The following is a 25563-nucleotide window of genomic DNA, read 5'->3' on the forward strand; positions in this document are numbered from 1 at the left end:
GGGAGCTGAGCGTTGCCAATTACAAAAACCATTGTATAAAGCAATATGAGCAAAGCTCGCTAATTAAATACATATGATCTTATTGATATAATAGTAACAGCGGAAGTATTAAAAACAAATACTGTAAAAATCCGAACAAATGTTACTAAGCTTTCAAAAGCGCGCCTAAAAATCATATCCACACCATTAGGAATAAACTACATACAGAGTGTATGTGCCTACATTGTGATCAAAAGGAATATAAACAAAAAGGCAACTCTTAGAGACCAATTGTACAGAGAACAACGGGACATTCATATGTCTTAGCAGCTAAAGGCTTGCACTGATATGAATGTTGGAGATTCGAGTTCAACGCTCAGCTCCCGAAAAGCTAGCTGATGAAGAAGTGAAATTCAGAAACATGTCCTAGTAACCATCGCCGTTTGTAAACTTACAATTTTTCTCTAATATCAATTACAAAAACCATTGTATAAAGCAATATGAGCAAAGCTCGCTAATTAAATAAATATGATTATATTTTTTTCTATTCTAAAAAGCAGGTAACGCCTTTGCGGGGTATTTCGTTCTTTTGTGTAATTGTTGCCTGCTCGCAACGCAAAAGCGTTACACTTTTAACCTGCAAAAAATGGCGGTGTGGCAGTACAACCCTGCTTAACCAGCTGATCGTGGCAATTTATTTTCATAACTTCACAAATTTTTAGCGACGAAAATTGAAATGAAGGAAATAATTCTGTGTGCGTTTTTGAAAATCAGCTAATACACGGGGTAGCCATTTATGTTCTTTGCATGCACTATAAATGTTGAAAATTTTCTGGGGTAGGAGTAACTCTATTAAGGCTTTACCATTTACTTAGGAAAACATTTATTTCAGAAAAGAAAACTCTATTATTCTCCTGTAATATATGGCAAAAGTGCGTAAGTTAGTCTTAACATTTTTTTTTTAATCAACACGGATTCTCAGCTGCTTGAAACTCACACTTTGTCTTACTCAAATTTAATTGGCTTCAACACTGCATAACCAGAATCCTTCTTAAGAGCCTAAGTCAATGGTTCAAAGTTTAGGTAAAATATGCAGATCTTTGCATTTGGGGTTGACATTCAACCCAGAATATCTTACAAACAAAATTGAAAAAAGGAACCAACGGGCCAAATGGGGTTGGAAGGGACCAAATTGGCAACAGTAGTGTAGCAAGTATGCGCGCTAACATGTATGTACATATGTACAGTTGTGAACACGAAAATAGCAGTGAAATTCTAAATGGTATGATTTTCACATTATAGCTGTGTTTTTATACATACATATGCACTCAAACATCATATGGACTGCTTAAGGTGTCATTTTATCTATTATGACATTTTTGCGCCTAAAATTAGTACTGCTAAATTGCGGTATGCATTATACTCAGTTGCAACTGAAATATGTCTCTCCGTTTTATCTCTGCGTCATTCTCCACTTCTATGACCGAAAAAGGGTGTGTGTCCACTACTAATTGTAACCGATTTAGCTATAGGTTATACACTATGACCAACAGAGGTGCGTGCCTCCGCTATTCAGAACAACCCGTTTTGAAGCAAGTTATTTACCACTGCTGCGAGTCTTCAATAATTGCCGCTAGATGGACCTCCTAAACATTATCTAAGCATTTTTTAACCACAAGTGTAGATGTATATGAAGAGTAAAGAAGAGCAAGATGTATTTCATAATTTATGTTCTTTAGGATGGGCCAGATATAAAAAGTAAAATTTTTTCTTTTGGTATAGTAAAAATGTTGTTGAGAACAACGAGAAAGATGGTCCTTAAAAATTGCAGCTTTTAATTTTTATTTTAAGAAGTGCCTCATCGCGATTTTAGTTTCTCCATACAAAATTATATGGGAAGGTTTTGATGTTTTATTTGAAGTGTACCTGCGCTTTAACGACTGGGTCTTAAATGATGAGCAATACCCATTCGTATAAAAAATTGGACGATCTACAAAAAAAGTCTAAAGAGATTTTTCACTAGGACGAATCGTTTGTAAGATATTCTGGGTTGAATGTCAACCCCAAAATGCAAAGATCTGCATATTTTACCTAAACTTTGAACCATTGACTTAGGCTCTTAAGAAGGATTCTGGTTATGCAGTATTGAAGCCAATTAAATTTGAGTAAGACAAAGTGTGAGTTTCAAGCAGCTGAGAATCCGTGTTAATTAAAAAAAAATGTTAAGACTATTTTACGCACTTTTGCCATATATTACAGGCGAATAATAGAGTTTTCTTTTCTGAAATAAATGTTTTCCTAAGTAAATGGTAAAGCCTTAATAGAGTTACTCCTACCCCAGAAAATTTTCAACATTTATAGTGCATGCAAAGAACATAAATGGCTACCCCGTGTATTAGCTGATTTTCAAAAACGCACACAGAATTATTTCCTTCATTTCAATTTTCGTCGCTAAAAATTTGTGAAGTTATGAAAATAAATTGCCACGATCAGCTGGTTAAGCAGGGTTGTACTGCCACACCGCCATTTTTTGCAGGGTAAAAGTGTAACGCTTTTGCGTTGCGAGCAGGCAACAATTACACAAAAGAACGAAATACCCCGCAAATGCGTTACCTGCTTTTTAGAATAGAAAAAAATATAATCATATGTATTTAATTAGCGAGCTTTGCTCATATTGCTTTATACAATGGTTTTTGTAATTGATATTAGAGAAAAAATGTAAGTTTACAAACGGCGATGGTTACTAGGACATGTTTCTGAACTTCACTTCTTCATCAGCTAGCTTTTCGGGAGCTGAGCGTTGAACTCGAATCTCCAACATTCATATCAGTGCAAGCCTTTAGCTGCTAAGCCATATAAATGTCCCGTTGTTCTCTGTACAATTGGTCTCTAAGAGTTGCCTTTTTGTTTATATTCCTTTTGATCACAATGTAGGCACATACACTCTGTATGTAGTTTATTCCTAATGGTGTGGATATGATTTTTAGGCGCGCTTTTGAAAGCTTAGTACTATTTGTTCGGATTTTTACAGTATTTGTTTTTAATACTTCCGCTGTTACTATTATATCAATAAGATCATATGTATTTAATTAGCGAGCTTTGCTCATATTGCTTTATACAATGGTTTTTGTAATTGACAACGCTCAGCTCCCGAAAAGCTAGCTGATGAAGAAGTGAAATTCAGAAACATGTCCTAGTAACCATCGCCGTTTGTAAACTTACAATTTTTCTCTAATATCAATTAGAAAAAAATATATTTACAACTCTTGCGCCGCGTACAAAAATCATAACACTTTTGTCAGAAAAGAAAACGCTATAAGACCGGATCATTAAGTAAACGTCATTAAAGCGTAGGTACACGTCGAATAAAAATTCCCAATGTAATTTGTTAGAGAAAACTAGATTCGCATGATGCACCTCTTAACCTCTTAACATTGAGTCTCAAGCTAGCAGACACTCCCGTTTCTCGGAACCGGACGCAGCTTTAAATTTTTTTTGCGGTATTAAATTGCAAATAAATGTAATATCAATTATCCAAGTCGTTCGGAAGACGTAGGTCGTGTTTTCACGAAGTGTCTGCTGGCTTGAGTCTTAAGCTAGCAGACACTCCCGTTTCTCGGAACCGGACGCAGCTTTAAATTTTTGTTTGCGGTATTAAATTGCCAATAAATGTAATATCAATTATCCAAGTCGTTCGGAAGTCGTAGGTCGTGTTTTCACGAAGTGTCTGCTGGCTTGAGTCTTAAGTTAGCAGACACTCCCGTTTCTCGGAACCGGACGCAGCTTAAAAATTTTTTTTGCGGTACTAAATTGCCAATAAATGTAATATTAATTATCCAAGTCGTTCGGAAGTCGTAGGTCGTGTTTTCACGAAGTGTCTGCTGGCTTAAGTCTTAAGCTAGCAGACACTCCCGTTTCTCGGAACCGGACGCAGCTTTAAATTTTTTTTGCGGTATTAAATTGCCAATAAATGTAATATCAATTATCCAAGTCGTTCGGAAGTCGTAGGTCGTGTTTTCACGAAGTGCCTGCTGGCTTGAGTCTTAAGCTAGCAGACACTCCCGTTTCTCGGAACCGGACGCAGCTTTAAATTTTTGTTTGCGGTATTAAATTGCCAATAAATGTAATATCAATTATCCAAGTCGTTCGGAAGTCGTAGGTCGTGTTTTCACGAAGTGTCTGCTGGCTTGAGTCTTAAGCTAGCAGACACTCCCGTTTCTCGGAACCGGACGCAGCTTTAAATTTTTTTTGCGGTATTAAATTGCCAATAAATGTAATATCAATTATCCAAGTCGTTCGGAAGTCGTAGGTCGTGTTTTCACGAAGTGCCTGCTGGCTTGAGTCTTAAGCTAGCAGACACTCCCGTTTCTCGGAACCGGACGCAGCTTTAAATTTTTGTTTGCGGTATTAAATTGCCAATAAATGTAATATCAATTATCCAAGTCGTTCGGTAGTCGTAGGTCGTGTTTTCACGAAGTGTCTGCTGGCTTGAGTCTTAAGCTAGCAGACACTCCCGTTTCTCGGAACCGGACGCAGCTTTAAATTTTTTTTGCGGTATTAAATTGCCAATAAATGTAATATCAATTATCCAAGTCGTTCGGAAGTCGTAGGTCGTGTTTTCACGAAGTGCCTGCTGGCTTGAGTCTTAAGCTAGCAGACACTCCCGTTTCTCGGAACCGGACGCAGCTTTAAATTTTTGTTTGCGGTATTAAATTGCCAATAAATGTAATATCAATTATCCAAGTCGTTCGGTAGTCGTAGGTCGTGTTTTCACGAAGTGTCTGCTGGCTTGAGTCTTAAGCTAGCAGACACTCCCGTTTCTCGGAACCGGACGCAGCTTTAAATTTTTGTTTGCGGTATTAAATTGCCAATAAATGTAATATCAATTATCCAAGTCGTTCGGAAGTCGTAGGTCGTGTTTTCACGAAGTGTCTGCTGGCTTGAGTCTTAAGTTAGCAGACACTCCCGTTTCTCGGAACCGGACGCAGCTTTAAATTTTTTTTTGCGGTACTAAATTGCCAATAAATGTAATATCAATTATCCAAGTCGTTCGGAAGTCGTAGGTCGTGTTTTCACGAAGTGTCTGCTGGCTTGAGTCTTAAGCTAGCAGACACTCCCGTTTCTCGGAACCGGACGCAGCTTTAAATTTTTGTTTGCGGTATTAAATTGCCAATAAATGTAATATCAATTATCCAAGTCGTTCGGAAGTCGTAGGTCGTGTTTTCACGAAGTGTCTGCTGGCTTAAGACTCAAGCCAGCAGACACTCCCGTTTCTCGGAACCGGACGCAGCTTTAAAATTTTTTTTGCGGTACTAAATTGCCAATAAATGTAATATCAATTATTCAAGTCGTTCGGAAGTCGTAGGTCGTGTTTTCACGAAGTGTCTGCTGGCTTGAGTCTTAAGCTAGCAGACACTCCCGTTTCTCGGAACCGGACACAGCTTTAAATTTTTTTTTGTGCGGTACTAAATTGCCAATAAATGTAATATCAATTATCCAAGTCGTTCGGAAGTCGTAGGTCGTGTTTTCACGAAGTGTCTGCTGGCTTGAGTCTTAAGCTAGCAGACACTCCCGTTTCTCGGAACCGGACGCAGCTTAAAATTTTTTTTTGCAGTATTAAATTGCCAATAAATGAGGTATAAATTATTTAATATATAATATTGTTGTTTGCTATAGTGTGTCTGCCACCTTAATAGGACCTTTATTGCCGCGTGTACCTTCATGCAACACTAATGCATCAAAACAATTTTAAATGCGACATTGTTTACATTTGTATTATTTATTTATTTTTGTTGCTCTTGTTGCCTTAGCAATTTATTGTCACTTCTCTATTTTTGTATTGCTTTTGTTTTAATTGCCGGTTTATACTTTCTCATATCTTTATAATACTCAAAGCCTATGAAAGATACCTACACTTACGGGAAAAAGTATTGGCACAAGGACTTCTTGCAGTTTTCACCAGGATTTGCCTAAGAAAGATAATTTTCGCAATTTTTTTTTTATAAAATCATACACAAATATGTAATAAAATAAATATAAACTAAAGTCCAAGATCATAATTGTTGTCAGCCATTTTCTTCCATACAAATTTTTGAAAGAAATATTTTTACAAGGCAGAAAATGCTCAACTCAGGTAATGCCACAATGAAACCACACAAGTGAATTCATTATTACAAAATGTAGTCGGTACACGATACACGGTCCCAAGATCCAAAACTTATCTATGTAAACGAAGCGTTAAGAGGCAGGGTTATTGAGCAGAAAATGGTGGCTGGCATAAAAATATAAAGCGGCAGAGGTTTAAAAGCAACGATGCTTAAAAAAATTAAAACTTATAGAAATTCATTGATGGCAAAAAAGAAATATGTGACTTATCAAATCTTTATTTTAAACAGCTCTGGCTGACCCTGGAAACCTTTAGACACACATGAAATAGTCGCATGATCAATCCCGACAGACATGGTTCCGACTTTATCTATTCACCTGCCTCTCCTCTGGCTAACTCCTTTCATCCTCTCTACTCTGCTTTTTCTAGTTAACTTTAATCTGCCCATTCAACTTCCCTATCCCTTTCATCTTCCTTCCGTAAATCTTCCCGTTTTTCCTCTTACTCTTCCTGTTCTTGCTTTTATCCAAGTTTAACTATCACTATTACTCTTAATATTATCCTTATATTATTCTTACTCTTCCTGTAAACCTCTTTTAACTAATTTCTCGCAAACTATTACGCTTACTCTTACTTTTACTCTCCCTCTTCCTCTTAGGCCCGGTTTTTCAGTACAAGTTCACCTCAGTTTGTCAGTTAAACTAGCTTAACCTTATTCTGCAGTTTTTCAGTCTATTTTAACTAGTACAAATACAAATACAAATACAAATATACCCAACAAGCATTTGGGGGTGAGTACCATTAGAGCTCATGTTGATAACTAGGCATATGTAATATGTACTTCTAAAATCTCAAGAGTTGGTTGGAAACAGTGGCTCAACTCGAGACTCATAGCGTACTCAGCAAAAGAGGGAATTTTTTATAAAACAAAAAATTCTATAAAGTTGAAAAAATTAAATTCCCAACTTGTGGTTCTCTAACTGGACTCGAATGTAAGATTCAATACCACAGTATTTTCACGAAAATAAAATAAAATATATATAATTAATTTATGATTAATTACGCTTCATTACTGCTATCAACTAGGTGTTTATTTTTCACAATAAACAGCTGTTGGTTTTGGTGGCACCACCTTGGCGATTTTGCTTTCAACTCTACCTCAACTCGGTATCCAATGTAGGATATCAACTGGAGGAATGTGTTGAATATTCATGTGAGAACTGTATATTTTTCAAAATCTCTCAGAGGTCGGAAAATAATTTAAGAATGACTTCTTAAGGAAGGTTTCGACGTTGGAGATTCGAGAACTATACATTTTACAAAATTTCTCAAAGGTTGGATAGTGATTGGAGAATGAAGTTGGATATCAACTAGAGAACTATCTGATTTAAGAATAATTAAATAATGATGGTGGATATCACCGTCGCAACTAGATATATTTAGCTGGAATTATTTTTTCCATGTTTGTTGAGTAAACAAAATCCAGCTGTTGCCGTATCTACAAATTATGTAGATAATAAAAAACCAAGTTGCCGCACAAAAAATCCTACCCCAAAGGCGGCCTTAAACTGTGACGGAAAAACTGCTCAGTAGTTTAACTGGAGTTTAAATTTATCTAGATTTTAAGCAAACTTAGCTTAAGCTTAGCTTGACCAACTACTGAAAAACCGGGCACTAGTCTCTTTAGTTTTCCCACTTCCCTCCAACTTCCTCTACTTTTTCTTCCTATTGCCTCTGTTTTCTCATCACCTTTCTGTATGTTCCCGTTTCCAATGTGTGAAATATATCGAGTTTAACTCTTTTCGACACATTACATTGCTAAAGTACTAAAACGTAGCAAAAGAGTACCAAAAATTTTCCCTTCCTACTACCTTAAAATTCATGACCAGACTATGAGGGCCGTCAAATTTTTGTTATTGTACTACTGAGGTAAACTCATACACAATTGCTGAAATCAGGTTTAAGGGATTCTAATATCACTACTCAACAAATTTTTCATTTTAAAAAACAACAACGACAACAACATTAAATACATACATATCTACATCTAAAAAAAAAAGTCAAATTGAGCGATTTTACCGTGGTGGTCAATAGTGAGCGACGTGGGTACTTTTAACTACCCGTTTATAATTTTCTGGGTTTGTCTCCCGTATTATTCTCCAGCAATAATCTCCCATCATTTCTTCATTCCAAAAACCTTGGTAACGCTTTTCAAAAATCATGAGGTCTTGGTGAAACCTTTCACCCTGTCCATCACTTTCAGCACCTAGATTTGCGGGAAAATTATCCAAATGTGAATGCAAAAAATGCATTTTGAGGGACATGTTGCATTTCGTAGCACTGTAGTTTTTCAACAAGGCTTTGACCATCTCTCTATAGTTGGAATCTTTGTTGTTGCCAAGAAATCTACTAACGACTTGCTTAAAGCTGTCCCAAGCCGCTGCTTCTACTGATGATAAATGATTCGCAAAATTTTCGTCTTTCAGCAACTTTCTAATTTGCGGGCCAGCAAATATACCTTCTTTTAATTTGGCTTGGGTTATTTTAGGGAAAAATTTCGTTAGATACTGGAAGGATGGCGCGTCCTTATTTAATTTTTCATTAATCCTAATTTGATGTGAAGTGCTGGCAAAATAACTCGTTCGGGATTTACTAAAGGCGGGTTTGCGATATTGAAGGCACCTGGTTCGTACCGAGCTCTTGGTGGCTAGTTTTCCTGAGTATAATGGGTTTCTCTAGCACTGCTGCCCCAAAGACAGAGAAAACAGCAATATTTAGTGAAACCTCCTTGAAGTCCGAGAATTATAGCTACAAACTGGGATGTATTTCATATACTATTTATTTTAAATTGTACCACCGAAACTACTTACCTTTAAGTCCGCACAAATTTTCCAATTAAATTGTTTATATTGAATGAGCTCAAGTAAATTGGATATGATTAAATAAGTTTCTTTAGTATTCTCAGAATGTGCCACTGGTATTGACGGTAACGAATTTCCTTTATGGAGTAATGCTTTTTTTAGTTAAACTATGCTTTGAACTGTCTATAAACAAGCGTCAATCATCCACTTTATTTTCTAATTTTAGTGCTTCAAATAAAACTTGAACATCATTACAGTAGCAAATATTTTCACTTTTAGTAAAAAAAGAAGATAAAGTCTTTTGTCTATTTCGAAATTTGGAAGTACTTGTCGAAGGCCCAGGCTGCCCCATGGCTGCAAACGAGATCCTAGAACTTCGCTATCAAATTTCGATAATTTCAAATCTCTAGCCAAGACATTAAGTTCGGCTTGTGAGACTCGATGTGGGACCTCTCCTTCTTGTTCACTGTCTGAATTATCTGCTTCGGAGTCACTTTCGCTTGAGGTTTCAAAACTGATAGGTGGCCTAGGTATGGGTACGGTATGGTCATATAGTTTTGGCTTTTTAGCTTATGCCACATTTGGATAACTTATTAACTTCCTCTTTTTTCTCGTTTTTCCTTTAAGGTCTATTACGCAAAAATAGCACTGGTCGTGGTTAAAGGGTTCAGTCCACATCACTGGAACACCAAACTTCATGTTATGACCTTTACCCGATACCCATCTCATTAAAGTTAATCTACAGGAGGCGAAAATAAAATGAGGTGTCCAAGATTTATCGAGATTTTTTACACGGAAACCGAAATAATGAAAGTATGCATCTTTGACAGAATTAGTTATTTTCCGAGCTGAGTTTCCAAAAATATAATGTCCGCAAATAAAGCAAAAATCATCCGTATTATTTTTACATTTAAAATCTCTTTTGCAAGAAGCCATTTCGTAAACACATCTACCGATATAGTTTGTATAAATTTGCATTACAATTTGCAAAACAAAATTTACAAAAAACAGTAGTGGCAATTAAATACTTGATGTCTTTTTAAATTTATTAGACCCTAAGGTAGAGTGACCAAATGAAATGTCTCGCCAATTTTATCAAAGTAAAACTAAAATTTTAGGATAGACGCTTGCAAGTTAGCGGGGCTTAAAATGTACGTAGTTAAATTACCTACAACATAGAAGGGCTAACTTTTTTTCGTCCATAGAATTTTTCCGATTCCGATGGTTAAATCTGAAATTTTGTAAAAAATTTCTTTTTTTTCTCAAAATTTTGTCAACGTTTTTTGGCATAGTGGCCAAACTACTGAAGATACTGAAAGGAGGTGAAGGCAAGAAATGTTTATGGGAATTAGTATAATGTATAATTCAACAGTTTAAAACGAAAAAATGAAAACTACAAATTTTTGCCCTACCTATATGAAGTAGTGTTCTGCAAATATTTTTCGCCGATATCTCGGAAACTAGATCTGCCACAGGAAAATGGAAGTCATATTCGGAATCAGGAGAAAATTTTACTTTAGGAAAGGCCTTATTTATTTTTGGAGATTTTTTTTGTCGAGTAGTGTATTCAGAAAAATCTTGGTGAAAATTTTAAAATTTTACTGAAGATTCGTGTTTGAACTCAAAATTTCGAACTTCAGTTTATATCATATATGTAATACTCCTATATTGCTACAAAAGGCTAGGTACATTCCCAAACATCAGAGTGCCGATATATTGCTGTTTAAATGTTTTTGTTTTTGTATTCAATAACCGAATGTACCTAAATTAAAATTTTTTCTTGTCACACTTATGCTGCTACAATCACAAAAATTTTGTAGGCTGTCTTGTTTTGATTTCGAATTCAAAACTCATTGCGAGCATTTTCTATTAGCAATATAGGAGTATTACATATATGGTTTATATTGATTTTATTACGTATTTGTATATATACCCCATATCCCATCCCATTTCGACCAATTTTGAACCCGACCTCTTTAGAATTGGCTGAAAGTTTTTCTTCTTTTTCTAGCTTACGAAAGATGTTTTGCAGAATTTTTTCAAATTTTTTCATCCAACTCAAAAAAAGTTATGAATTTTAAAAAAAACACCGTTTTTGTTTTCAAAATGCTATAACTTTTTCAAAAATTGACCGTTTGGGATTTTTTTTTTTTTAATTTGTTTTTAAATGTACTTTTCGGAAAAAATTCAAAAAAAATTTTAAAGTTTTTTTTTTTAACAATTGTTTTTGTTTTTATCGGCCTATTGATAAATCATTCAAGGTTCGAATCGAGCTCAAGGCCAGAACAATAATTTTTTTTCTAATGATAATTATTGTTATTTTTTTAATTCTTCTAAATTTGAAAAATTGTATTTTTTTGTTTTTGGAATAGTAAGTAGACAATTTTTCAGACAACCAGCCATAGCTGCGCAGATAGATCCATTTCGAAGGGTGCTAAGCCTTCATCATCAGTACGCTTTAGGCATGCTGCGCTAACCATTTAGCTATACATCGGTGGTTTGTTTGACTGGCAAATTTGCTACTTCTATTCCTTTTTACCAACTATATTTATTCAGTGTTGCGCCATCTGGTGCAAATCACTGATAATGCTGGATTTTAGTTTATTAGCAATTACTTTGTTTGACATTCCCAAGTGCTCATGGTTTATTAACAATTGTTTTTGTTTTTATCGGCCTATTGATAAATCATTCAAGGTTCGAATCGAGCTGAACTTTGAATGATTTATCAATAGGCCGATAAAAACAAAAACAATTGTTAATAAACCATGAGCACTTGGGAATGTTAAACAAAGTAATTGACAATAAACAAAAATCCAGCATTATCAGTGATTTCCACCAGATGGCGCAACACTGAATAAATATAGTTGGTAAAAAGGAATAGAAGTAGCAAATTTGCCAGTCAAACAAACCACCGCTGTATAGCTAAATGGTTAGCGCAGCATGCCTAAAGCGTACTGATGATGAAGGTTTAGCACCCTTCGAAATGGATCTATCTGCGCAGCTATGTCAGGTTGTCTGAAAAATTTTCTACTTACTATTCCAAAAACAAAAAATACAATTTTTCAAATTTAGAAAAATTAAAAAAATAACAATAATTATCATTAGAAAAAAATTATTGTTCTGGCCTTGAGCTCGATTCGAACCTTGAATGTTTTTTTTTTTTCAATTAAATAAAAAAAAAATAATCGGCCCACTCCGGGATTAGTGGGGATGATTGCAGAATTGATTGAAGTTTTTTATGAGAAAAAACGGGCGAAATTCGAAAAATAAAAAATTACAAAAAAAAAAACCTTAAAAATTTTTTTGAATTTTTTCCGAAAAGTACATTTAAAAACAAATTAAAAAAAAAAGATCCCAAACGGTCAATTTTTGAAAAAGTTATAGCATTTTGAAAACAAAAACGGTGTTTTTTTTTTCAATTCATAACTTTTTTTGGGTTTGATGAAAAAATGTGAAAAAATTCTGAAAAACGTCTTTCGTAAGCTAGAAAAATAAGAAAAACTTTCAGCCAATTCTAAAGGGGTCGGGTTCAAAATTGGTCGAAATGGGATGGAATAACCCATATATTTAAAAAAAAAGCGAACATTTTTTTCTTAAACAAAACTTGGTGGAAACAGTAAAAAGTCCTTGGGCCAATACTTTTTCCCTTGAGTGTACCTACTGTATCCAATTTAGCGTAAGCTCTATAAGTACTACCTACTCATACCAAGAAATCTTTTGTTTCGATCGTTGTCGGCGTAATTTTGTATAGTCAAATCTATTCAGTTTATCGCGAATTTTCAAGCGGAAAGCTAAAATTCTTTTGTCAACCGACAACGGCAATTGGATTTTGCAGACAAATCAAGTGTTCCCCAAACTCTTGTAATTGTTATTAAACGCATTGTGATTTGAAGAAAAAAAAAAACAATTAGCTACCTATTAGGTGTGCAAATGCTTCTTAATGTACGAGTGTGGGAAATTCTTATATCTAATTCTGAAAATATTAAATCTAAAAATTGTTTTTCTTAGGCAGCTATTCAGAGTGTGCAATCAGTGACATTTTCAATTGTTGTGTTATGCAACACAAATGATAAATCAACGACTGATAATTGTTTAGTTTTCTTGCACAAAATTTAATGAAATCTTGATATTGTTGCTGCTGTTGTTTTAAATTATGTTTTGTTATGTTTAGCAATTTCGAGTCTAAATATGTCTTATTTTAAATATCGAACGCAGTGGAAATAAAGATCTTGTTAACCTTCCTATACTCGCCCATTGGTCTCTGAGACCGACGAAACACATTTTCGTAATTATTTTTATGCACGAAAATCTGGAGAAGCCGAGCTCTATGCAAGCTGTCGGACGTGTGGCTTACTTCGTTTTAGTGCACGCTGTGCGTTCGTGCGAAGCATTGTTTACTATATAGTTTGGCAGCTTAATTCGAGGTTATGTTGCGAATAGAGTGGAAGGCACTCGCAGGCCGTGAAAATAGGCACTCGAATGGAGTGGAATGAAGAAGAGTAGGAAGACCAGAGTTGCATTGGATCAATCATTGCATCAATATTAAAGATAAATTTAGAAAAAATAATTAAATACTTGAGTATAAGAAACATTTTCTTTCAATTACTGCAACTAAGGTGTCCTAGATGCTATATATTCCAAAATTATAACATTTTATGTCTGTTTAAAAATTTAACTTCAATTTCCCTAAGATTTCCGTAATATGGCCATTAGTGATGTTTGTATGTGTGTGCAAATTTTGAGCGATCAGCTGTTAGATGCGCTACTTGGTAAAGTTTACAATGGTGCGAAGCGTACGTGTTGTACATTGTTTACTATATAGTTTGGCAGCTTAATTCGAGGTTATGTTGCGAATAGAGTGGAAGGCACTCGCAGGCCGTGAAAATAGGCACTCGAATGGAGTGGAATGAAAAACAGTAGGAAGACCAGAGTTGCACTGGATCAATCATTGCATCAATATTAAAGATAAATTTAGAAAAAATAATTAAATACTTGAGTATAAGCAAACATTTTCTTTCAATTACTGCAATTAAGGTGTCCTAGATGCTATATATTCCAAAATTATAACATGTTATGTCTGTTTAAAAATTTAACTTCAATTTCGCTAAGATTTCCGTAATGTGGCCATTAGTGATGTTTGTGTGTGTGTGCAAATTTTGAGCGATCAGCTGTTAGTTGCGCTACTTGGTAAAGTTTACAATGGTGTTGTAGCATTTGGCGCCAATCAATCCGTGAGACCGACGGGAGTATGCCCTGATTGTTATGGTGAGGCTCAAAACTAAGTCAAACACAGATAAATATATACTTTGATATGTATTTTTATATTATTAAGAAGTTTATTTGTTTTAAGAAGAAGTTAAGATTTTATTTTTGTTTTCCTATTACTTAAGAAAAATATCTCAAATTTAAAGACTGATTTGTGATAGACTGAAAGTCTGTAAAATAATTAATAAATGAAGTACTATGCACACTATTTTGTTTCGTTATGCCCCAAATTTTAATATAATTATAATATTAAAAAAAAAAAAGTATTAAAAAAAGATATTGTAGAGGGTATGAACTATCGGTCTGTGAGAACGTGCGCGAGCATAGATGTTACAATAATTGGCGCGAGTATAGGAAGGTTAATAGAAAACGATTTGTTGATCAATTTGCGCATTGATGCTTTGTTCGCAGTCCGAGCTTTAAAAATGCAACATTGGAAGTGAAATATTTCGTTCCAGTGTGAAAAATTAATGCATTACTTTTTTTAAAGGAAACAAAACAAGTAAGGAAGTCTAAGCTCGATCGAAGCTGAATGTTATATACCCAGCTGCGAGCTTTCACACATTTATTAACTAGAAACTCAATAGAGAAATGCAACGAACATTAAAAAATATGAAAGCTGAAATAAACTACTTATAAGAGCCTTGCAGCGAATCGCACTAAGTAGTTCCAAAATAAGTCTATCTGTCTATCTAGATCAGGGCTGTGCTTTCCGTAGCACAATTGTCCTACCATTCCGCATAGGAACGTGCAAATACTTCTATGTTTTGGCGTCTCATGGTCTAGATCAATTGTGCTTGACCTTTTAGCCTATTAAGTACAGTACGTCCAGGCTTTTAAAGTATTTAAGTACATCTTCAGGATTTTTACTAAATATAACGAAGGGATTAAGAGCCGCGACACCCAGATGGGAAAGTTTCTGCCTTTAAAGACCTTTAGGACTCCAATGCATTCATCCACTAGCTTAGAAGTAATTATATAAAACTTCAAGACACGTAAGGCTTGCCTGGCTGTCTGACAGAATGAGGATACTCCTAGACTTTTCGTTGATATGCTCCACCGCAAACTTTTATTGCATGGATTTTTGCCTGGAAAATACTGGCACAGCATCCCGTTTGTATCGATTTCTTGATGTTTGGGCCATATACGCCAGCTCCCGATTTTCTGTCATCAAATTTTAATCCATCTGTGAACTTGACCTTTGAGTCAGGGTCAATATATGGATTCACTGTTTATGTCTACAATGTACACCACAATATTCTGCGAGAATCTGAGCGTAGAGGCCATTGCATCACGTTGATTTTCTTAAAATTTTCTTGTTACTTTCATAATTGCTGTCATATTGCTGCTCTTTAGACCAGATATTTTTTGAAGTCTTAGTGCAGCAAGTGTTGGCTTTTTCTCTATTAGAATAGTGCATCAGCAAACGACGTACTCATCGCACCCTTTATGCCAATACAAACTAATCGATGCAGTTTGCTTACTTTTGACAAAGCCGTTCTTTGCATGGTCTTCGCCCAACAAACTAAGGAAACATATACGATTTTGGGAGATAGCTCCCATGTTTTGCCATGCAGGCGAGTGCAGGTTTAAGGTAGCATTTAAATGAGCATTCAACGTTAGAGTTCTGTCCACTGTAGCCGTTAGGTATTTGGATTTCATTGAAGATCGGGTTTTGGTGCCATCCAGGAATGGTTTTGAAATGTACAGCTTTCTTCGCCCGGTAAAAACCATTAGGATAGTTTAGTTCGGATTGATAGACAATCCTTTGGTATCGCACCACCTTTCTATGATTCGCAGGGCTTGTTGCGGACGATGGGATATTGTTTACTCGTGCATCCTAAGTCATTTGCATATCCTTGTGTGGTAAATCCACTGGATTTCAGAAACTGAAGAAGATCATCTATGACTAGGGTTCACAAGAGAGGAGAGAGTAAGTACACTTCCTTGAGGGCATTCCCTAGTGGCCACAACTGACTAATTTCTCCCTCCCAGCTCAAGACAGATTTTTCTTCTCTTTAGCACCGATAGCACCCAGCGAATGATCATCGGGCTTATATCCTTGCCCCCCTTGGTATACCTTTTGATCGTGTTCTTTAAATACATATAGCTCAGACTTAAGCGTTGTTGGTAAAGTGTGACTCAACAACTGTACATCCAATTGGCACCAGTTCAGAGGAGTAATTAAATTTGTACATAGTTCGAAGTTTTCGCTTTGTGTTGCTGCTTCCCAGGAAGGCTTCAAAATAAACTCAGCAAAAAAACACATAACTTGTATGAGGAAGATATTTCCGAAAAAAACTTCCTTGAATTGAGGAAACTTTGTGTAAAATGAGTAAAAAATTTCTACTTTTTTTAATACTTATCATATATTTAATATTACGTTTCCACCAAACCCAAACTCCGTGTTTGTCAACAGTTTTATACAAGTTATCTCTTGACAGAAAAGACATTTTAGATGTTCGCTTTCGGCTTATTAATACCGAGATCAAAGCTAGTCTTTCGATACCTCATCCGAGATTTTTGGATGTGTTTTTAGCAATAGGTCGACGATTGCAAACACTCCTCGGTGTTTGGGTTTGGTGAAAGCGTAGCATAAGGGAACATATTTCCTACATTTTTTGAATCGCTTGCATTTAAACCCGGTCCATCATGGGATGAATTGGCCGAGAGTACTCCCTTGCAAATCTTGCGAGTTCGGAATAACTTAACTCCATGCAGATGTGCTATTTTGTGTACTCACTCTTGACACTATACAAATGTTCTAGAAAAACTTTTTTTCGCTTATCAGAAACAATGATAAAGTTGTGTCCTTTTGTATTCATTCCAAACAAGCAGTGGAGGAATTGTAAGGTGCCTCATAATGAAAACCTTTCAGAACAATAAACTAGGAGCTTTTGTACTTTTCATGAAATTGAAATGGTAGATTAAGTTCGGCCTGACTTTCGACAATTGTCTTTAAAGGAGTTCAAATAGACCCGCCAATAAGCATAACGAAATTATCGGGATGATGAGCTGAGTTGATTTAGTCATGTCTGTCTATTTGAACGGAAACTTGTCCGTAATTTTTTGAGATATCTTTATGAAATTTGGTGAGCCGGTAAATTTGGGATTCCGATTAATCATTTGTCGGAAACGACGCGATCGGAATACTATAGCATATACATATCTCCCATACAACCGATTTTTCTAATAAGAGGGCTTTATCATCTCCTAATTTTAACAGCTATTAGCTTGAAATTTCACAGGATGCATCCATATAAGGCATAAAATGTTTTCTGAAAAAATTAAGTGTTCCCCAAACTCTTGTAATTGTTATTAAACGCATTGTGATTTGAAGAAAAAAAAAAACAATTAGCTACCTATTAGGTGTGCAAATGCTTCTTAATGTACGAGTGTGGGAAATTCTTATATCTAATTCTGAAAATATTAAATCTAAAAATTGTTTTTCTTAGGCAGCTATTCAGAGTGTGCAATCAGTGACATTTTCAATTGTTGTGTTATGCAACACAAATGATAAATCAACGACTGATAATTGTTTAGTTTTCTTGCACAAAATTTAATGAAATCTTGATATTGTTGCTGCTGTTGTTTTAAATTATGTTTTGTTATGTTTAGCAATTTCGAGTCTAAATATGTCTTATTTTAAATATCGAACGCAGTGGAAATAAAGATCTTGTTAACCTTCCTATACTCTTTCGACAATTGTCTTTAAAGGAGTTCAAATAGACCCGCCAATAAGCATAACGAAATTATCGGGATGATGAGCTGAGTTGATTTAGTAATGTCTGTCTATTTGAACGGAAACTTGTCCGTAATTTTTTGAGATATCTTTATGAAATTTGGTGAGCCGGTAAATTTGGGATTCCGATTAATCATTTGTCGGAAACGACGCGATCGGAATACTATAGCATATACATATCTCCCATAAAACCGATTTTTCTAATAAGAGGGCTTTATCATCTCCTAATTTTAACAGCTATTAGCTTGAAATTTCACAGGATGCATCCATATAAGGCATAAAATGTTTTCTGAAAAAATTGTCAAGATCTGTCATACATATACGAGGATTGCTATTTATATTTTGAGCTTTGCCGGCGCCATCTGACGGTTTCAATTCAAAGTTTGACGTTTTTAAGCATAACCTTCTTCAGAAAATTTTGACATTTGAGCACAACTTGTGTTGTTTACAGTAACTTAAAAATTGTATCTCAGCGAAAAAATAGGATTAACTCGTGCAAATTTTCGTGCGATGATTTTTACGACTTTCGAAGTGGATTATCAAGACAGGAGTGCTTTGGACAACTTACTTCCACTTTTGGTGATGAAGCCCCATCCTTTGCCACTGTGAAACGATGGTATAACGAATTCCATCGTGGCCGCCGTTCACTCAGGGACGAAAGTCATGAAGGTCGTCCAAAATCAGTTGTTGTGCAACAAAACAGTGACGCTGTTCGCGAACTTATATTGCAAGATCGTCATACGACTTATCGTGAGATGGAGGCATCCTTGGGCATTAGTATGACGAGCATCAATAAGATATTGCATGAAGATTTAGCTGTGAAAAAAAAAATTTGTTCGCGTTGGATCCCGCACAATTCGACAAAAGCTCAATCCTCAATACCTCAATCGGAGTGTAAAAAGTGCTTCGAAAATTGGTTTGAACGCGTGGAAAAGTGTATTGATTATCATGGAGAATACTTCGAAAAACAATAACGCCTTTTTCGATAATAAATTACTGTCTTTTCATTATTAGGCTCAAAATATAAATAGCAACCCTCGTAATATACATATATCCCAAACAACCGATTGTTCAGATAAGTGGGGTTTCGTAATTTCTTTCCCATTTCTAGATCTAGAAGCTTAAAATTTCACCAGCTTCTTGCATATGTGTAAGACTCATATTGATGTCTGAACATTAAAATCGGTCAAATAGAGAACATATAATCGCTCAAATTTCAATCAGTTTCTAACAAAACCCTTCTGTATTTTCAGACTTATATATGTCAAATACAGCTGATTGTTCAGATTTTATGAATTTTTCTAATTTCATCTAATTATTGTATGGCTCCTTTCATGAAAGGTGTGAGGTTTTCGACACAGTGGAAGACAATCCCGTCCTTACTTGTTTCTTCTTCATCTTCTCCCTTTTCCCAAACTTTTCCTCGTCTTTCTCTGTCTTCTTTCGGCTTTCCCCACCCCCTTTTACTTTTCTTCAAATCCCTCTCTTCCTTTTATTAACTTTTCAACTGTCACCTTAATTTTTCACTTCCCTCCTGCTCCTTCTCCCTTTTTTATTTTTCCTTTCCCTTTTCTGTACTCTTCATTTTCTCTCTTTCCCCTTCTCTTTGTCCACAGTACCTGCTATTCTACTTTTCCTTTTATCTCACTATCTTCCTCTTCGATTTCGCTTCGAATGCATCATCATTTTTTTAATACCCTTTCCGTTCTTCTTCTTCTGGTTCTCTGTCTTCCCTTCCTTCCCTTTGATTTTTCCGCAACACTTTTCTCGCCTCCCATACCTCTCCCGCTTTTTTATTTCTAACCGGCCATTCCTTTTTCTCTCACCCTTCTTTTTCGCCCCATCTGACGTTAAAATGTGATCGGGCATTTCGACAAACAAAATCTAAAATAGGGCGATTTAAAAAATGTTTCTGTGATAGGCCGTTTTTGAAGCGGCAGCCGTGATTGGGCGCATTTCCACTCAGCAGTCGATTTACATATACTTGGTTTTTCCGAAAGGGGCGTAGAATACTGCGATTGTTATTGAAATCGTTTGAGTAGTTCTAGAGAATACCTTACACATATACAAATTCATGTTTAGCTATGCTAGCACTACTGGGTATAACGAACCCCCAATGTTTATCATAACAATAAATTGCGCACACTTTTTGCGTTATTTGAGTTCTTGCCAATATATAGGACGTCATTTCCCCCCATTTTTTTGCGAAAATATTCTTTTGTTAATTTCTTTCTTTGTAATATATGTATGTATGTAAATATGAAAATGTGTCACCTGGCAGCTAGCAATCGCACTAGTTCCAAACTAGCACATAACTATATCGTATTAAGAGGCGGTACTACGTAGTTCTAATTCTGTCGTTGTGCAGGGTTTTCAACTAACACTTCCAACATTGTGATTTCCTCTACGAAATGATCTTTGCTTATCTTTGCAAACCTTCTGTACGCGTTCTTAATTGGTTCAGCCATCCACCTAGGGTGTTAGTCGTTGCCTTTAGGGCGGAGATAGTCGCTTGCTTTAATTAATTAAATTAAATACATGTTGCTCAGACCAACTCGTCCCGTGCTGCATCCGACTAGCACAAGTTCATAGGTAGGCATTAAAACTCTAATGTGAATGTGTCATTTTGCGTGACTGTCTGTGAGTTCTTCTGCAGGGTATCTTTTGTAACTTTTCTTTTTTCTCTCTCAATTATATCCTAAGCCTGTCAAGTGATGAATGCCAACTGAGATATAATATCAACAATTTACCAGCTATGTCATTAGCATTGCTTGTATTTTTCTTGCACTTTAAGCAAAACCAAAGCCCTATGTGCTTGAGTAGTTCGAAATTTTTAGAAGGTGTGGTCGTATAGGCTATAGTTTTGCACCAGAAAGTTCTAAAAATAATAAATAATTGCAAGTAAGTGCACATTGAATTACAATTACGTTTTTAATCCACACAAGCGCCATATTTAAGTATACATCTTAGATATTAAAAAAATCTCACGGTATTTTGAGGTGTCCATTGTGGATAGAACTCTTTGGGAAACACGGAATGCAAATACTGACCGTGACTCAGATGTCTGGTTCACGGGGAGATCAAAATTTGTTGACGGGAAAACGGGAGCTGCCATCTATGGTCCGAACTTCAAGATATCGATACCAATGGGACGCCACTCCACTACTTTTCAGTGAGGAATCCATGCAATAAAAGTTTGCGATAGAGCATGTCTACGAATCGGATTATCCTCGTGGAGTACCCTTATTATGGCAGACAGCCAGGCAGCCTCACATGCCCTGCAGTATTACACAATTACTTCTAAGCTCGTGGATGAATGCTTTTGAGTCTTAAATGAACTGGGAGCCAAAAACAAGTTTTGCTAGGATAGTTTTTCATGCATCAGGGCCATGAAGCTAATGCACAGGCTGACTACCTAGCCAAGCAAAGCGCTTTAGCAGCATTTTATGGTACAGAGCTCTTCTGTGAAACCATAAGTAACTGGGAAATAATGTAGTTCCGACGATACTGTATTGAATTCCCAGAGCAAAGGCAGACCATAAACCATTTGATATATATATTTTTCTTTACCGAAAGAAGTTACACTTAAAAAAATAAATAAATCGGGTTCGTTGTTCTTGAATTGACAGACATTTGGTAAATTGTATTACATTACGGTTACATCAACAGAGTTTTTTTGTCAAAGTCATTTTTTTTAGTAATTTCAGCAGTAGAGAAACGGTTGAGCTTAAGTTAGCAATATTCTGTAAAAATTACAAAGTCAATCTAACTGATTTTTCGTTAAAAATACTGATTTCATCGGTCATTGCAACAGACAACAATCGACAATATTTTGCAAAAAGAGGGATATCTTCTCATATTGCACTTCATTGTTATCCTAATCTTGAATGAAATCTGTTATTTCAACAGTTTCAGTGGTCTTTCCAGGGTGATAGTAGAATTGTTAAGCTAAAAGTGCTTACGTATGATAACATTTTGATTTTTGTTTTTTTTTGATTTTACTGTTTAAACGGTTAATCCGGAATGAACAATTTATGCGAAGTTGACTCAACGACACCTTGAGTTGGATAGAAAAGGACAAAAATTTGGGTTGGATTAACCCGTAGTTAAGTTGATTTTACCAGCTGTTTTCTTTCAGTGTTCTTTAAATTTACTATCAGTGGACCGGACCAAAGCTTAAAAACCATCTAATGTAAATAAAGTATCTTTATTAAATAAAAATTTAAATATTTTCCTCTTACCATCTGCCGGTACCATACCATTGATAATGAAAGAATTTGTATAAATTTTGTATTTAAATTTGTGCTTAAATAGTATAAAGATTTTATCACTTTGTTTACGACACATTGAACCTGAAAGATAATTTATAATGCATACAAATCTGTAAATTCTTTATTATTGTATAAAAGACACTTACTTGTGTCTATTGTAAATTTATTTATTTACTAAAGCAAACACAATTCTAAATACTAAAATGTTTAACAAAATGTATGCTCGTGAACTTGAATATGATGGTGGCACACATTTGTTTAGGTGTAGATGTGTGCTTAGTTATTTGCTCTGTTTCCATATATAGCACTCAGTTTATTTCAAAATGTCGTTGTTAATATTTTAATATTTATTTAGCTTGTTGAGATATTTGTTTCAAACTGTAGGATGTACTTAAACCTATAGTATTTTAATTTTTTAGCTAGGGGTATACTGTCCTGGAAAGGATTTCTACGGATAATAACCCCAACATAGTAAAAGCAGGGGAGGTAAAAAAGGACCTTTTTAACCAGAAAGTTGCGATAAATGACGAGATCATAGGCACAGTGGTGCAGGTATTGGAAGCGGACAATTTGGGCTGCTAGTCTTAACAACAGCACAATATGCTAAAGGCAACGGAGGTAGAACGAACCTGGAAGTAGCGAGAAATGACGAGGGTATAGCCGTAGAGGCGGAGGTGTTGGTAGGGGACAAACATCGCAACGATGCGCAAGCCTTACAAATAACCATTAGATGCTGCTAGTAGAGGAGGTAGAAACGGACCCCTAAAATCAGCGGCAAAAATCCGTTGAAGAGTTACAAACAGCTCAATGGGGCTACAAGTCTTACAGATAAACCTCCAACACAGCAAATTGTTGCTAATTTCAAATGCCCATCCCTAGATGCGATATTCTTTGCTATGTTACAAATGGCAGGTGGAACGATTGTAGAATGGCTTAAAACAATCTTTGAGAGTTGCAAAAAATTGAACTACGTCCCGCAATCGTGGATTACGGCTGAAGTAGTCTTCATACCGAAAGCCGATTGAACCCGTCATCTTCACCCGAAAGACTACAGGTCTATTTAAATCCAAGAGAGATTTATAGATGTACATATACATAAAATCAAATATGACTGAAGCATTCTTCTCTGCAGTACAAAATGCTTACGTCAAGGACAAGTCGGTTGATACTGTATGACATAGGGTCGTCATGAATATAGAGAAAGGCCTGGAACACCATGAATACACCGGTTATTTTAACATGGTCTTGAAACGAGTAATCATTGACAGTCTTAACTCGATTGAAGTACATCCCGCCTTAACATATGTATTTGATAGGCTACGTGTAAAGCTGCAGAATGACCACGTCGCAATAGGATCTATGCAAGGCCATAAAATCTGCAAACATAGCAACGCCACAGGTTGGGGCTTGTCACCAATCTGTGGACGCTGGTCACTAACCAATTGCTTCGGCGATTCGTCAGATGATCAGTCAAACTTATGGCATATGCAGATGAAGTTTCAGTCATCATAAGCGGCAGATGTCTACCAACAATCAGTCTTTGATGGATCAAACCGGAAAACCCCCATCTAGTATTGTTTACTAAAAAAATAAGGTCCCTAATTAAACTAACCTCAAGCTTGTAGGGTTAATTCTACAAGAAAAGTATAGCACACAATATCTAGATAGTAAGTTCTCGTGGTAACTCCATGTGGAAGAGAGCGAAAAAATCCCGCCACACTGTATGCATGTAAGAGGATGCTAGGATACACGTGGGGTCAATCGTTCAAACTCTCTCATTTGGTATTCACAGCATTTCTCAAGCCCGTACTTTACTTTGGGATCCTAGTTTGGTGGACAGCCACAAAAAGATTACGTATACCAAAAAATAGCGTCATTAAATACAGGGCGAACGGACTACATGGCCCCGTGCCTTAGTTTCGAAAGAGATCTTGTGGCCACAATAGAGTCGGAGGGTTGGGGCAATAGTGCGGAAATATTTTATACACGTGCATACCGATGGTTCCAAATTGACGGAAGGGGTCGGGTGTGATGTTCACTGTACCGATTCAGAAATAAGTAGATCCTACAGGTTGCCAGACCACTGCATTGTCTTTCGTGCGGAAATTTTAGCCGCGAAGAAAAGAGCAGAAATTTTGGAGAAAGCGTGCTTAAGCTGCAGTCGCATCAATATATGTATATATTGATAGTCAGGCGGCGATCAAGGCAATAATCCCACACTGTACTTAGTTAAGAAGTGTCCTGGAATGCAAAGAAGCACTGGAGAGACTTCGCTCAGGCCGGACCACAAATCTATACTGGGTTACCGGTCGTAAAGCGAAAGAAGGCAATGAAAAGGCTGATGAAATGGCGTCAAAAGCGCACTTTGTGGTGTTCTATATAAAACCAAAATAGTATGAATTTCATCCCCAAAAAGTGCTGAAAAAAAACTGTTCTAAAAATGTATTTTAAATTGTAATAATAAAAAAAATTGGATGTTGCTTGTGCCGAGACTTGAACCTAGAACGTCCGGTGTGAAAGGCGAATCACGCTACCACCACACCACTGCGGCTTGTTGTTCACATCTACCATTACTCAATACAAAAAGCAACTCTATCTAATATTTGTTGTTGACTCTAAATTAGTTTTGATATCACTCCGAAAAGTGTCAAAGACTGTGCTTTATTTTATTTTTGTGTTCAGGAAAAAATATCTAAGATCATGTGCAGATCAAACGACGTTGAACTCACAAAGTGGCTCATATCTCTGAAGAGAGAAGACTTAGGGCCCATTATGAGCATACTAACTGGACACTGCCTTCTGGAATCACATGCTTATAAGTTAAGCCTCATCAGTTACAACAGGTGTTGAATGTGCTAGCTGCTGGAAGAAACAGTTGAGCACGTTCTGTGTTCGTGTCCTGCGCTCACCAGGTCAAGGCTTCAGCTATTATGGGCGACATAGTTGCCAGATATCGAGGCAGAAATTAAGCTAGGTCCTAGAAAACTGCTAGTATTAGCCAAGAGCACGGAGTTATTCTATAACATAAGTTCTACACCTTTTCCAGTTTAAGTTCAGAAATTTACAATTCATGTTCAGAAAATTGCAATTCGAGTTCAGAAAATTACAATTCAAGTTCAGAATTTCCAATTCAAGTTCAGAAAATTACAATTTAAGTTCGGAAAATTAAAATTCATGATCAGAATTTCCAATTCAAGTTCAGAAAATTCCAATTAAAGTTCAGAAATTCCAATTTAAATTTAGAAAATTTTCCAATTCATATACTACGTAATGTAATATGTACTTACATGTTATTTGCGGAAGTGTTGATGCTTCGTTGTCAATGGTGGCTTGGATATA

At 36.0% G+C, this 25563-nt stretch overlaps 1 protein-coding gene across 5 annotated transcripts in view; it reads left to right on the plus strand.

The window, feature by feature from the left end:
• The window catches only part of AMPdeam (AMP deaminase), a 114646-nt gene that overhangs the window by 25337 nt on the left and 63746 nt on the right, over window positions 1-25563 (plus strand). For 2 of the 5 annotated variants that reach the window (XM_067785629.1, XM_067785634.1), the window contains exon 1: window positions 17496-17600. The exons of 1 other annotated variant lie outside the window; for it this stretch is intronic. The gene's annotated coding sequence lies outside the window, so the exon portion shown is untranslated. Of the gene's footprint in view, window positions 1-12711; window positions 12808-17495; window positions 17601-25563 lie in introns of those variants that run through there. 2 more of the 5 variants (XM_067785631.1, XM_067785630.1) reach the window with 2 other exon arrangements.

Source organism: Eurosta solidaginis, chromosome 4 (genome assembly GCF_040869045.1).
Source record: "Eurosta solidaginis isolate ZX-2024a chromosome 4, ASM4086904v1, whole genome shotgun sequence".
In the NCBI taxonomy this organism is placed as follows: Eukaryota; Metazoa; Arthropoda; class Insecta; order Diptera; family Tephritidae; genus Eurosta; species Eurosta solidaginis.